The sequence below is a fragment of the Argiope bruennichi genome, chromosome 6 (assembly GCF_947563725.1).
Source record: "Argiope bruennichi chromosome 6, qqArgBrue1.1, whole genome shotgun sequence".
In the NCBI taxonomy this organism is placed as follows: domain Eukaryota; kingdom Metazoa; phylum Arthropoda; class Arachnida; order Araneae; family Araneidae; genus Argiope; species Argiope bruennichi.
This window is the reverse complement of record NC_079156.1, coordinates 22157713-22171852: the sequence shown is the minus strand read 5'-3', so window position 1 is coordinate 22171852 and position 14140 is coordinate 22157713. Positions and strand designations below refer to the sequence as shown.

Sequence of the window (14140 nt, the reverse complement as noted above, 5' to 3'; positions counted from 1 at the left end):
GAAAAATGACGAACTTGTTTCTTTCTTGAAATCTACATAATAAATCGTCTGTCATCGAATCTATTAAATTATAATAAATTACAGTTTTTGTTCGACCTTGGGGTTTAATAATTTTTGATAAAAGAAAGTTTTCTTCAAGAATTTTTGGTTTCTACCTAAGTATCGGAGCTCTTAAAAAAAAAAAAATGTTTTCTTTCGAACTTCGTGATGCTTTGGTTCTTAAAAGATTGTAAATGCATTACTTAAAGTAGTTATTTTTCATATACAGTTTCCATATATAATTTATGTATTGCATAGTATCGTAAACAAATCACAGAAATGTGAATATAAAAGAAGGAAAAGGATCATTAATTATATTAATATCTCGTTTAAAGGCAATACTAGGGGCATTTTGGAAGGGATTCGTAATTCGAAACTGGGTCCAGATGAAGAGGACGACATCTGAGATGACACCATTTGCTCTAAACTTTCGCATTACTTTTGAGGGAGGAAATATGGAGCTGGAAGATTTACCGCGTCCGAGACCCGTCTACAGGGTGAGTCTTCGTTGGCCTCAGATCTCGAACCCGAAACCCTCCAGCCCCGAGGCCGAGACTTTACCACTAAGCCATCGTAACCTCAAGAAAGATAAGGAATTCATAAATATAGGCGTTCCTGAATTACTAAACAAATTTGGCCTTGTATAATATGGGGTATCTATATATCTGCACATGATTATTCAAAAATGTAATACTCTCTTGTCTGATTTCACAGATTGAAGACATCTGTCCTTTTGCGAATGCTTTAATCAACTTTAATTTGTCAATATAGGCAGAGATAAAAGATGTAAGAAGAAACGTTTTTTTTTTGTTTTTTTTTTACTATCAATGTTTACTATCAATGCACTCGTTCCAAATGAAAAGAAACTGGGCCGATTTAAAAATAAAATACATTCTAGCATTGTAAAACAGTGGTTATAAAGAAGAGATGCTTTATATATAACTTTGGAAAAACGCTTCTCCTATTAATAGTGATGAAAGAGCCTAATAGAGTGGGACCTTTTGCGATTAATCGGTGGAATACGTTTAATACACAAGTGCCGGAAAATCAAATTTGTATTTTGGATGACTGATTAAATTTAAAATCTGAAAAGATCTAGAAATGTAATAAAAAGTATCACGAACGAAATTTTTTTTAATTAAATCATTGCCCTTTTGAGTTGTCTCGTTTACATGCTTGTGTAAGTTCAGTCAGAAAGAAGATCAATCCTTTGTAGGATTTGGTTTCAAATTTGATACATATATATATTAGAAATTAAACTTTTGTACCATAACTTATCCATCTATCTTTCTTAATTTTACAGAGATTAGCAACTCATATTTAAACAGATGGGCAAACAAACTTCCACTGAATGGATTTGATTGACAATTTGACACACACACACACACACACACACACACACACACACACACACACACACACACAATATACGTTAAAGCTATGCCGAAAATATGAGAAAATATCCATTGCCCTGTCTAATTGTCATGACAATTTTTTTTCTTGACTCAGTCTGGAGTTTTTAACGATTCTAATGAATCATTTCTGTGATATTTAAAACTCTCAAAAAGCACCGGTTTGGGAAGTGGAGAGTTTCTCATTTTGACTGATAATTAGAGTAAGATTCTCATGAGATCTCTCCAGTTTAGATTCAGTGATGAGCACTGTACTCTTTGGGGAAATTATCGAATATACAGAAGAAGCAAAATAAGTTGGTTTTACTGTTCGAACTGAAATTCTCTAATCGAAAAGAGGCTTCTTTTGTTCTTCTTTATTGCTAGATTAGGTTGCCAGTTAATGGCCCATAGACAATGGAAGGATTCGCCGTTGCCATCTAAAGATCTAAAAGTTCGTATTGTACAATGAAAAGTTTCCTCTTCTTTTGGTCTTATCTCAGTTTTTATTAAACTGTTTCTATGTTTCGAAACGTATCAAGCCAGTATTCTGTTCAACAATTTAGTTTCAAAACGATGCCATTTGTTTTGTTTTATAAATTTTATACGTATTATCTTGTTTTCTCTTACTAATAAAGAGAAATATTGTGTATGGTAAATGTTTTTTAAATTATTTTATTTCTTTTATTTTCATTTACGTATTCAGAATTTATATCCAATATGTATACATTAACGTAAAAGAATTTTCAATGATGCTTTTATATTTAAGGAAATCTTGCGATAAAATATCATTTATGAGATTTAATGGTTCTTTGTTGGTAATATTAAAAAAATATTATACATGGTTTAAAGATTTATTTAACGTAGAAGGCAATAATTAAAACAGTATTTGTAAATATAAAAAAACAAGGTATGTAAAAATTGAGATTTAAAAAAAATCGCCATCTCACTTATAGTTAACAGCTTTTCGTTTTCCCTTCTTCCATTTCATTTTATTGTAATACTGTTGTTTATATCAGAAGAGATATTCTGAACCACCAAACCTATACATGTCACATCCATATCAAAATTTTTCACACTGTTGGCCCTACTAGATCCTTCGTTATGCGATTACAATAATTGGTTGAGCAGGATTTTAAATGCATAAAAATATAAGAGGTATAGTTGATGAATCTCGTGACACGCTAAACTTTTTTCATAATAAATTGTAGTTATAAGTTGCATGAAATTTAAATTATTGTTTTAAAAGTTAAAATGTGTCCTAAAAATTGCAAAATATTTGTGTTTATATTTTTTTTTATCAATTATTAATAAAACACGGATATTGCATTGCCTCTCCTAATCCACTTAACTGAACCAGAATATTTTGAAATGGGTTTGTCGAGTGTAACAGTAGTAACTTTTGCAGTTATTGTAACTTTTAATCTCGATAAGATGGTACGCCAAACTGATATGACATCGATACTTAAAATTGAATCTCTATAAAGTCTTGAGTATATACTGTAATGTCCTGATCTAGACTGATCAAATAACGAAGCAGAATTTCCAGACAATTCTTTATTTTACAGTCCTATATATACAAAGAACAACTTGTTCCAATCTTGGTTAAATAAATAGTTATTTACACCTGTAGTAGGATATACAACAGTCAAAATCGAAGGCTTTTCTTGAAACTCAGTTCTTTATCTCTTCAACACGACCATTTCAGGTGTAGTTTCTCAGACTCCGAACTCGTGGGCGTAGTTCAACAGTTCCTGCAATTCGTTTCTTCCCTCCTCCAAAATATATATCCATCCGCGCTTTATTTCGGCGACAATCTCCGCCTTTTAATTTACATTGGTCATTTGAGCTCTCCTTCGGCCAATCGGGGTCCGGCCATATGCTCTCTCAGCGGCGTCAGAAGGTCCTTTCACAAAGAGAAACATCTATCATCCAGATGTTTGGACACCCTTTTCTCTTTGAAGGTACTTTCAATACCTCTGGGACGAGGAATTCCATATGTGGTCTGTCATTGTAGTCGCTAATGAACAGATGCGAGACCACCCTGGTGAAAAGATTCACCATCTGGCTATCTCGAGGAGTTTAGTAAGTAACAGCGACGATACAATGAATCAGTACAACACAATGTCTTATCAGTACTGGGAAACGGGGAATGTTACAATACGCGTATGGTGGTCCGAGTTGATGTAAATATTCTTTAGATGAACTTATCATGAAAGGAAGAACTCTAGATGTTAACATACTATTTATACATGTCTTTACATTGAGGGCCAAAATACAAATATTCTGATTTTCAAACTGCAAACTGATAAGATAAAATGCGGTCTCTTCGTTAGATATTAAAAGATGCTAAAATATTTAGTTTGAATTATATTTATTTATATTTCTAATTTCACTTCCTGTATCAATTAAAATTCATTCATTTAATTGTATTTACTGGTCTAATTATTAAAAAAAATTCTTATTCAAAAATTAATACTTAATCTGTTCGTGTATCCATTTTTTCTTAAATACGTTTTCAAATTTTATTGAATGGCTAAAGTTTTCGTTGCTGGTTTCCCGCCCACAACTATTACGAATTTTTCACTAAAGTAGTTCGGAATTTTTACTCTCTTATGAAAGATATACCTTAGTTTCTGAATAAAATATACTATATTTTATCTTCAAAATAAGAAGTAAGAACTGACCATGCTTTTCAGAACTCTTCCAGAAATCTGAACATAAAAAAAAAACGATCTCTTTCTCTCACTATATAATATAGAGTATACATGCAGAGAGATAGATTATTTTTACCATAAGAGGGAGTTTCAGCTACATCCATTTGGATTTAAAATAATGCATTAAAATTTTGGTTACATGTAATGCGAAAAGCAGGTACGCTTTTCAGGATAATCCGACGTAAAATATCTGAATCTCAACATCACATGAGTATCATGCAGTGAACTATCGCGATAAGATTATCTTATCTTTATCCTTTTACCAAAGATTCTTCTGAAAAGGAAAAAAAAAATAAAAAAATAAAGCATCCAAATTTAAATCCTTTGCAAAGTAAAGCTTAAAAAGCTTTTAAAAAACAGTTTCCCATAATTTTTCTACTTATAACCATACCTATACTATTTTAAGTAGAAATCAATGAAAGTGGTTTCCTCAAAACTTTCCCGCGTATCCCTGAATAGAATTCTTATCTCCCTCTACCTCCAGCACACATATTGCAAAGGAATGAAAATACCACGAATGTTAGTACTCAGATTTTTATTTTCAGAACACCATATGTGAACATTTTTCTCTTCATAGTATTTATGAAAAGTATGAGTATTAATATTCGATGCTTTTTTCGACCCAATAAAACCACAATTTCACACACAACTATAACTTTATTAGCGGTATTATAGTAATTTTATTTATCTAGATGCTCATTTATTATTATTTTTTTTCTTGAGTTTCGCGTTTACATATATACAAATGTTCTGACTTTCAGATGGTCCTTAATGTATTGTGATTAGTCCTTTAATGTATTTGTTTCACAATTTAATATGGATCTACGCTTCATATGCTTAAACTGTGTCCTGAATTTTATTTACCAAAAATTTTTAGGCTTAGTAATCACGGTGGTCCGTTTATTTTCAGACGAAAAAACTTCTTGTAAGCAGATTTCGTTCAAATGTGATAGAAATCTACTAATTTGATTATATATTAGGAGATTATTTTTCCGTGCAAAAAAGTTTATTTACGCATTTATTAATATCCCCCCTAATAAAAAGAAAAGATCCATTTATATGCAATGCCTGTGTTCTTTTAATTATTAAATTGTAATAAACCTTTATTATGTTATATATAATGAATTCATTGGAAATAAAAATACACTAACTAAAAATGTTTAAAGTATAAAGGCATTGAGAACATTGATCATTTTTACAGGTTGGCAAAGAATATTTCATTAAAGACTAATAACTGTTAATCGATTACCAAGCCGTGAGTGAGAACTAAGTGCCACTTGTGCGGAGGTCAGGCCATAGATCAAAGACGTCAGTATGTAAGTTGTTGATATTTCTAAAGTTGATTTGTATTCTTAAGTGATAAAAATCAAAATAATGAGATTGTATGATTCAGGATTATTTGGATAATATTAAAAGGAATTTTTTAAAAAAAAAATATGTTATAGAAACCGTTTAGTTAATCGTTATTTGATCATTGCTCTTAGTGGTTGTTACCTAGCAAAACTATATTGTTCTAAATGAGAATAATTGCAGAAAACTATAGAAAGAAACAAGAAGTGTAATTTGAAGAAATTAGCAATTTTAAAGTTTAATATTAAACTCCAATGTACAGTTGAAATAGTAATGAAACATTTCGTGCTATCCATGCCTAATTACTTTTACATGAAATATTATTTATAATATATTCACAAGTTTTCGTAATTTTAATAACTTGTATAACTAATATTTGAACTAAATATTTGAAAAAAGTAGGTTTGTTTAATTGCTAATTATTTCAATGTTAAAACAGAGGAAACGTTCTTCGTATCATTTTTTTTTGATAAAAAAATATTTAAGCTACATTTTTAAATAAAAGTTTCTCAGTATTCCATTCTAGGGAAGGAAGAACATTTTGCATGAACTGATATCATATCAGTTATCCGTTAAATGAATATTATTCAATAAATCAATTATTGATTAAACAATGTTAGAAATATTTTATAAATTTTTGACATAAATCTCAATCGTATATTGCAGTTTAGTATAAACTAAAACAGTTTAAATTTATCAGTTTAGAAATAATTATTAAATGAAGACAGTAATATATATTTAATATATATAGGGTATAAAATCTTTTCTATAATAAGTTCACCTGATTTTGATAGCTCATCCTTTTTAAAATTCATAATTAATATCAATGAGAAAATAAATGAATATTTAACGACAAAAATTCAATTTACAATGCATTAAAAGCAGTTAACAAATGTATAATGCATGCTTATTACACGCACGCATGAACATATATAATGAATGTATGTATGTACAAAAATAAATAATATATTGTATTCATATTTGTTAAATATCTTCGATAACATAAAAATGAGCCACATTTTTCTTACTAAATATTTAAGGAAAGAGAAGGAATGTTGTTAACTATTCAAAAATTATATAATAAAGTATCATTAAAATTCTAATTAATATTAAATTGATTAGAAGCTAATTAAAATGTCGTCCTTTTTTCTCACACTATATTGCGCAATGATTTCTTCAATTGTTATTGTTTGTTTTTTTAATTTAATGAGGACATTTTTGTGATAAGGAAATGTAAAGATACGCGTTTGTTAGGCAGAAGTTATTGTTTTAAGCAGAACCACTATTTGTTTTAAATTTTGGAGTTACATTGTACATACCTTTTAATAAAGCTTTTAATTGCCTTAAAGAAGTGATTTAACGATTTAAAAAAAAAACATAAGTGCAACATGCAAATTAGAAAAACTGACATATGACCGATGTAAATATTTCATGAGCCAATCAGATTTTTGTTGTTGTTGACAAAAAATACGATTTAATAGCTGTTTCTAAAGCACATGAATAAAATTCAAAAAGAAACTTTAAGTTCAGACGATTAGTAATTTTTAATAGAAAAACTATTGATTTAATTTATGTTCATGTTTTTTTGTTAATAAAAAATAAGTATATAATAAATTATATCTCAAATTTTCTTTAAACCTTTCTTATAATTCAGCATTTGTGAACAAAAACGTGCGATACTAATACAACAAATATTTCTAACTTATGGAGAAAATTTGCTTTTCATTTAAATCGTCTGCTAGAACTGATATTATAATTTTCATTAAAAATGTTTTTAGATGATAAAAATTTTTTGCATATTATAATATTTTATATGAAAATCGCTTTGTTTGAAAAAAATTGCACATGAAAAGAATTACACATGAAAAGAATTTGCCAAGACAGAGTAAATGCCATCTGGTCACGTTTTAAAATTATAATGTTAATTCTAAACTATCCATTGCGTTGCTAGGAAACGTGGGCATAAATACAAATAAACTAAGCTAAACCCAAAACGGTATAATGTTTGATAAATGTTGTTCGAATATTCATTTAAGTTTTCAGAGCTTTTTTTTTTTTTTTTTTCATAATACACAATAATTTTAACACCCCATATAAAGAGTTTTGAAAATTTGTTTGTCCTAAAAGTTTCAAAGTTTTTACATTGGAATGAACTCTAAAAATATTTTCATAAATTATTCAAAATAAACTCCATAGCAACAGAATTTTTAAAATTTTTTGTTTGAACATTACTGGATGAATATTTCGGTTAAATAGTAAAAAATATACGGAACGGTCTCTATATTAAGCCTCACGGAAGTGAAAAAATATATAGATTGTTAATGGTATTAGTGGTTTGAATGTTACTGTTTTAAAATTTTATCAATCTTTTTATATAATTTAATCAACTTTTTTATATTTATTTTTAGTAATTTAAGATAATTACATTCGGTATAAATATTCGGTAAAATATGAGCTGCGATATTTTGATACTTTAGAAAAATTAATTCTTAGAATGTAAAATTATAACGTTATTTTCAAAATGATTACAATTTAATTTTCAAAATAATTCAAATTTAATAACAATTTATTTTTTCTATTTTTATACTATACGGAAATAGGGGAATCCTTATGTGGGTAATTATTTCAAACAACCGAAATTAGGGAAAACAATTTTGCATCAATTTGAAGATAAAATCATAGGATAAGATTGAATTTCAACTGAAACAATATTATCTGATTTTCTGCAGAAAAATGAAATAGAATATGCAAATTTTATGAAATATGTTATCATATCACGATTCAAATCCCCTTACTGATATTCTGTCACGGGCCATAAGAATTGCTTCTTAAAATAAAGGGAAAAAATGGTGAGATACGTGACATGCAATATGCAAAATTTTGAAACAAAATCTTATCGATTTAAAATCTTTCAACACTTCTGTTGTAACAAAACTAGCAGAAAATCTTTTTAGAATGTTCAATGTAAGATAGATAGCAAAATAACATATTTTTTGATAGTATCGCATGTAATATTGACAGCTGTTAGTATCTTGGACATTTAACCTTATCGAAGTTTTGTTCCTGTTAGGCTTAAGCTTTTATATTCTTTATTATCTTTATATAACTATTCTGTGGGACAACAAACATATAATTCACCTGGTAATATGTGGTAAAAAAAACTATGCGTTGTAATGACAAGGATGCTTAAGAGCAGGATATTCTGATGTCAATAATTTCGTAATGTCGAACTATTATTAGGTGAAATGCCATTTTTAAGACATGTTGTGACAATTTATGTAATATTATATTTTTTATATAACATAACTGCAACTCTTGTAAACATTGTAGCAAAACATAGTAAGAAAATATTTATGTTGAATGAAAAGGGAGTATATGCTTTTAATGTATAAATTGTTTTATCCAGGATTGAGAAAAAGATAAAATAGAATGACTGATGATATTTACTATATATATATATATATATAGGCGAATGTTTCATTTTGAAACAGCAAGAAAATATCTGTCATTTTAATTCTTCTGTTGTAGTTTTTTTTACATTATTTTAAATTAATAAAAACTTTAAAATCTTTTGCTGCAAAAAACTTTTGAAGTTAAACATTTAATAAAAAAATAGTTTTTTTCTGTATTTTGAAAACAAAAGTACTTATCGCCTTTTGTTATTCCTTGCTATATGAATTTGTTTAACCACTGGATTTGATAAAGCATCTTTTTTTCGAGCATTTATTATTATTTCAGTCCGTAAAAAATAGGAGAAATTTGAGAAATTTAAGCATAAGTAGGTTTATTTCATATTTTTAATTAAAAACTCTAGAAGAACGTTTAATTATGTATCCAGTTAAACAAAATTTTAAAAAAAAATGTGATTCAATGCATGTGTTTGATGCATCAATTTAAGCCCCGTTTTATTATTATTGAATTAAGAACCATGCTCCAAATATGTATTTTGTCAATTATAGGGTGCCTTTAAAATATCTGGCAGAAATGCAAAAATAGTTGGAGGAGACTGATTCATTCACATTTTCCTATGGAATGTGGACGTAAAAAATGTACATCGAAGTGATAGATGGTGATGTTTCGACCGCAAATGAAAGGGGCTTACGGCTTATAAAAAAAACAGTAAGTGATTACACATTGAATGGACGGGGTACACTAGTACTTTGTCTACAACATCACCACATATAATCTTCAAGGGTTTCTATAGAGGATACTTTAAGAACAGATCTTCAAAAGTCTCAATGTTGATTTATTAACAAGACTATCAGATGCTACTGGTAATATGAGTGACATGCTTGACATCTCTTCAAATACAAACCACCCTATGAATATAAGCAAAGAAGCCGTATTTTCGCGACTACTGTGTACCTACGAATAAAAAAAATCAATTCATCAGGAAAACAATTAATTAAAAATCAATATAAATAGATATTTCGGTTAGATTTGCTTCAAATTTGGAAGAAATATTCAATAATTGCTTCGAAAATTTGAACGTTATATATCAAAAATGTTAATTTTATAATTAAAATTTTTCGAGAAGCCCGATGGTTATTTAATAATTTCTAAAAATTCAACATGTTACATTAGACATTTAAAACAATTTTTAAGCTAACCTATTTTATTTCAAGTTGCATCAGTTGTTTGAATTCATTTATTCAAAACAATAGTATTGGCATATATGGACGGAAAATTGCCAAACACAGTTCAAAATGTTAAATAAAAAAATTCTAAATTAAATTTCAAAATTATGTATTTAAAGAATACTGAGATACAACAAATGTGTCTCAATGCATTCTATTCTATAATACGATGTGCTATAGATTCATCTGGATACTGCAAATACGCATATTAACAATTCCTTGTGAAATTGTACTTTAGAAAGATGCAGTTTACGATGAAAAAAGCATTTGTAAGATAATAAAAGTATCACAACTTTAATGTGTAGCGATTACACGATGCCTTTTATTTGAAGTTATACCTAAACGATTAAATGAAAATTACTTATAACCAATATTTCTGGCAATCTAAATGGTCTCAAAGGTACAAATTCTGATGTAAAACTCTTTAATTAAAAACATTTAATACGTATTTATTTATTATTTTTATTTTTGCTTTAATAATCTAATTAAATATTTTTATTTTTATTTGTATAATAATTTAAACTATTTATTTTGTAATCTATAATTTTTTTTAAAAAAAATATTAGTATCTTGGTTTTTTTTTCTGACACATAAAATTTCCAGAATTTCTTGTTACCATTCCCACCTTACTATTCTTTTTGACTTTCGTATCCTAAATAAAGTAAAATATTTCATTAGCATTCTGGTGTAAATCGGTAAAACTGAATTATTTGACAATCCATTAAAACAAGAGACCTCAAATTGCTCCATTAACACAGATATCAAAACTCATTTCTACCGAGAAGTTTTCCTATATTAACAGCCTGCGCTGAATATTTTCAAAAATTGACTGTTCCAGAAAACACATAAGGATATGCCGATACGTAGCCCATTTCAAAAATGCCATTAAAATTTTCAAAGGACATTAAATAAAGTCGTTAAAAGATTACCACGCAAAACTACCTCTGAAAATGCATCCAATATTAGTCCTTCATCCAATAGTTTATTTCGGGTTATATCCCAAATTTGATTTTGCAAAGCACTATATTCTAATCGAAGCGCTACCGTTTATAAATATATTGGACTTGTTCAGAGCACTTATGTCCTTGATGTGCGAAAAATATGTAATCGTAAAAATCTGGATAGCTCATTAATTGATGCAAATGAATAGCTTCTGCCTGGAATGTGGGTGGCTCTTAAATGAAATTCTATGTGTTGTTGAAACCTGGCTGTTTGATTCTTTTCAAACCTATTGCCTCGAAGAATGCGAAATTAACTGCGCTTTCCAAAAATTGGCAAATCCAATAATACAATAGAAATTCCCAGAATTCCATAATAAATTTTTCGGAAGTCGGAAATCTCCTTTCTTAATCAGCAAATACAGCATTTTGGTCTTTCTTTTTGAAGAGAGGATATTAATGAAAAGAGAATTTCAACGTGTTGATGTATTTATTCTTTATAGGGATATAGAATCAAACTCAACTCAATACCTTTGTACTAAAATATCTCTAATCAATTGAGTGAGAGGAGTAAGCGTGAAAAAGAATGAAAAAGAATCAATTGAAATAACATAAGCATGGAAATAAACTATAAATATGTTACGGTAACCAACTATTAATAATAATGATCGCAGCCATTATTAATAATACCTGCAATCAATATTAAAAGTGACTATTCATTTATAATAATCGATTGTCCTTAACTTATATACAAAATCAAAAATATTAATGAGAATAAAAGAATATAGATATAAATAAAAAAATAATGCACGAATAATAATCGTTAATAATTAATAATAATCGTTTAATGCGATGTATTGATGTATGAATTTTACTGGTTTTGTCAAAGCCACATTTCAGATCTTACATGTTCTTTTAACAAATGGATGTATAGTTAAAGAACCAAACACGTAAGAGTACAAAATAATAGTGATATGTACTTAAAACACAAAAGAAAACTCAAAAAGGAAATAAGCATAAAACGAAACAAAATATCAAAAATATAAACATTTTTTTGAATAAAATTACGCTTTTATCAGTGCATGGGAACTTAAAAGTTTTTACTTTAATAATTTTAACTTTTTAAATTTAAATTATGATCCAATATTATAAATAGGATAGGAGGAGGTCCGCTGGATATTGAATCTAAATTTAATTAGATGGATGAATTAATAATTTAAATTTGGAAAATATTAATGAATTTTCATTGAAAATTTAGTATACCAGAAATTTAATGCAGAAGTAATTACAAAATTCCATATTTACAAATGTGAAATTGGTTAAATTAAATAAAAACATATGGAAAAAGAATTAAAATACAGTTGCCCCATGAAAATAATTGATTATTATAACATTATGATGAGAATAAAAAGTGTTGATTCAAATCTTTGAAAGTGCGCACATTTCCTGATGTATTCTTTTATTTTGATCAATTCATTGACAAATAGCACACCCTCAGTTTCCCACTATATGATTGCGGCCCTTAATTTTATAATAAATGAAGATGTGTTTTTGGATGCTTAATCAACAATTGAAATTTATCTCATGACTTTTGAAACATGCTGTATTTTAATTTGTCGTACACATAAATCTTAGTATTGATCCAGATAATAAAGGAACAATGTTTTTAAATGGAATGTTGGAAAGTGCCTAATAAAATTAATAAGAAAATAAAACTACTGAGTTACTGAAAATTTATAAATATTTTTAGAATCTATAATACTGTTTGCCTGCAATGTGAGGCTCATCGTTGATAAGAGAACTTTCGAGGTATTCTTAATGAATGCTGAATGGAAACCAGAACAATAACCTCGATTTTGATGATTATTTAATGGGGATAAAAATGAATATTATCGATACTGCAAATATTATAGCCGTATTTCTGTTAGAAACCGAGATCAGGCGATTCTTCCGGGAAATTCCTTGTAGCATTCATTAAAATATGTAAGCGGAGGCACACACGAGCATGACTTCTCTCTCTGAAGTTGTGCCCTCGGAACGATATATAGACATGCACTTTAAGTATTACTTTTATTTTCGAGGTAATCATATACTACCTGTTTGAGTTGTAAGATTCTTCAAGCTTTTTTTTTATTATTTGTGTGCATGTGTGTACACCTCGACTGCATTGTTACCTTTTTTTCATATTTTTTGATGGTTACAATATCGTTTTCAATTACCCATTTTCATTTCAAATACACCACAGATCCAATGGATGATTTTCTGTAACAATATTAAATATTTAAATGCATGACGATGTCTGAGGTTCATGATGTCTTTACTTCAAGGTCAAAGATTTCTATTTTCCATACTAAATCCTACATATAGGTTTGGTGCACGTAAAATCTAAAAGCGAAAATGGAATGGTCTAGCGGTAAGTTGGAAGAGAGAGAGAGAGGACGATTCAGATGTGGCCATCGCCATTTCAAAACAATTTAGGAAAACTAGGTATGTCCTTAAACAAAATTGGCATGGTTTTAGAACGTCAATTTTAAAAATGAGCCTAAATAAAACAAAACACTGCCTAGATGTTTATTTTTATACATCTTTTACATTTTAAATTTTTTTTTCTTACTCAACATCACGTCTCTGTTCAAATAAATGCACTCTAACCATAAAAATATGAATTTGCTATTTGTTCGATACAAAATTTTAAAGGAAGTTATTTAGTAGAAATTTTTTACGCGTAGTTCCATTTTCTTGTCACTCAGCTCTGAAGAAAGCATTCATAATTCTTTTCCACTCTGTTTATACATAGAAGTTAAAATATGCACATATGCGACTGCCTATAAATATTATACTGTCTTTTTTTTAAAGCGTGGGGTGTCGTCAGATTTAATGTCAGTTGTTTATGAAAAAAGGAAATTTTATGGTTACTGTTCCTCCTAAGACTGCTTGGGTATAGGAACCAAATAGGGTTGTCGAAGTTTGAGATGTTTCCTTTTGATGTTTTCTTTACTATTTCCTGCATAAAAAAACATTTCACGGTCTCGTGGCTTCAAATCTGGAATAAAATGGAATTTTACTCG

At 28.4% G+C, this 14140-nt stretch overlaps 1 long non-coding RNA gene across 1 annotated transcript in view; it reads left to right on the top strand.

The window, feature by feature from the left end:
• Positions 1–14140, top strand: part of LOC129972533 (uncharacterized) — a 355512-nt gene that overhangs the window by 271035 nt on the left and 70337 nt on the right. The window contains exon 5 of the long non-coding RNA XR_008784871.1: positions 5349–5463. This is a non-coding gene — a long non-coding RNA (uncharacterized LOC129972533). The remainder of the gene's footprint in view (positions 1–5348; positions 5464–14140) is intronic.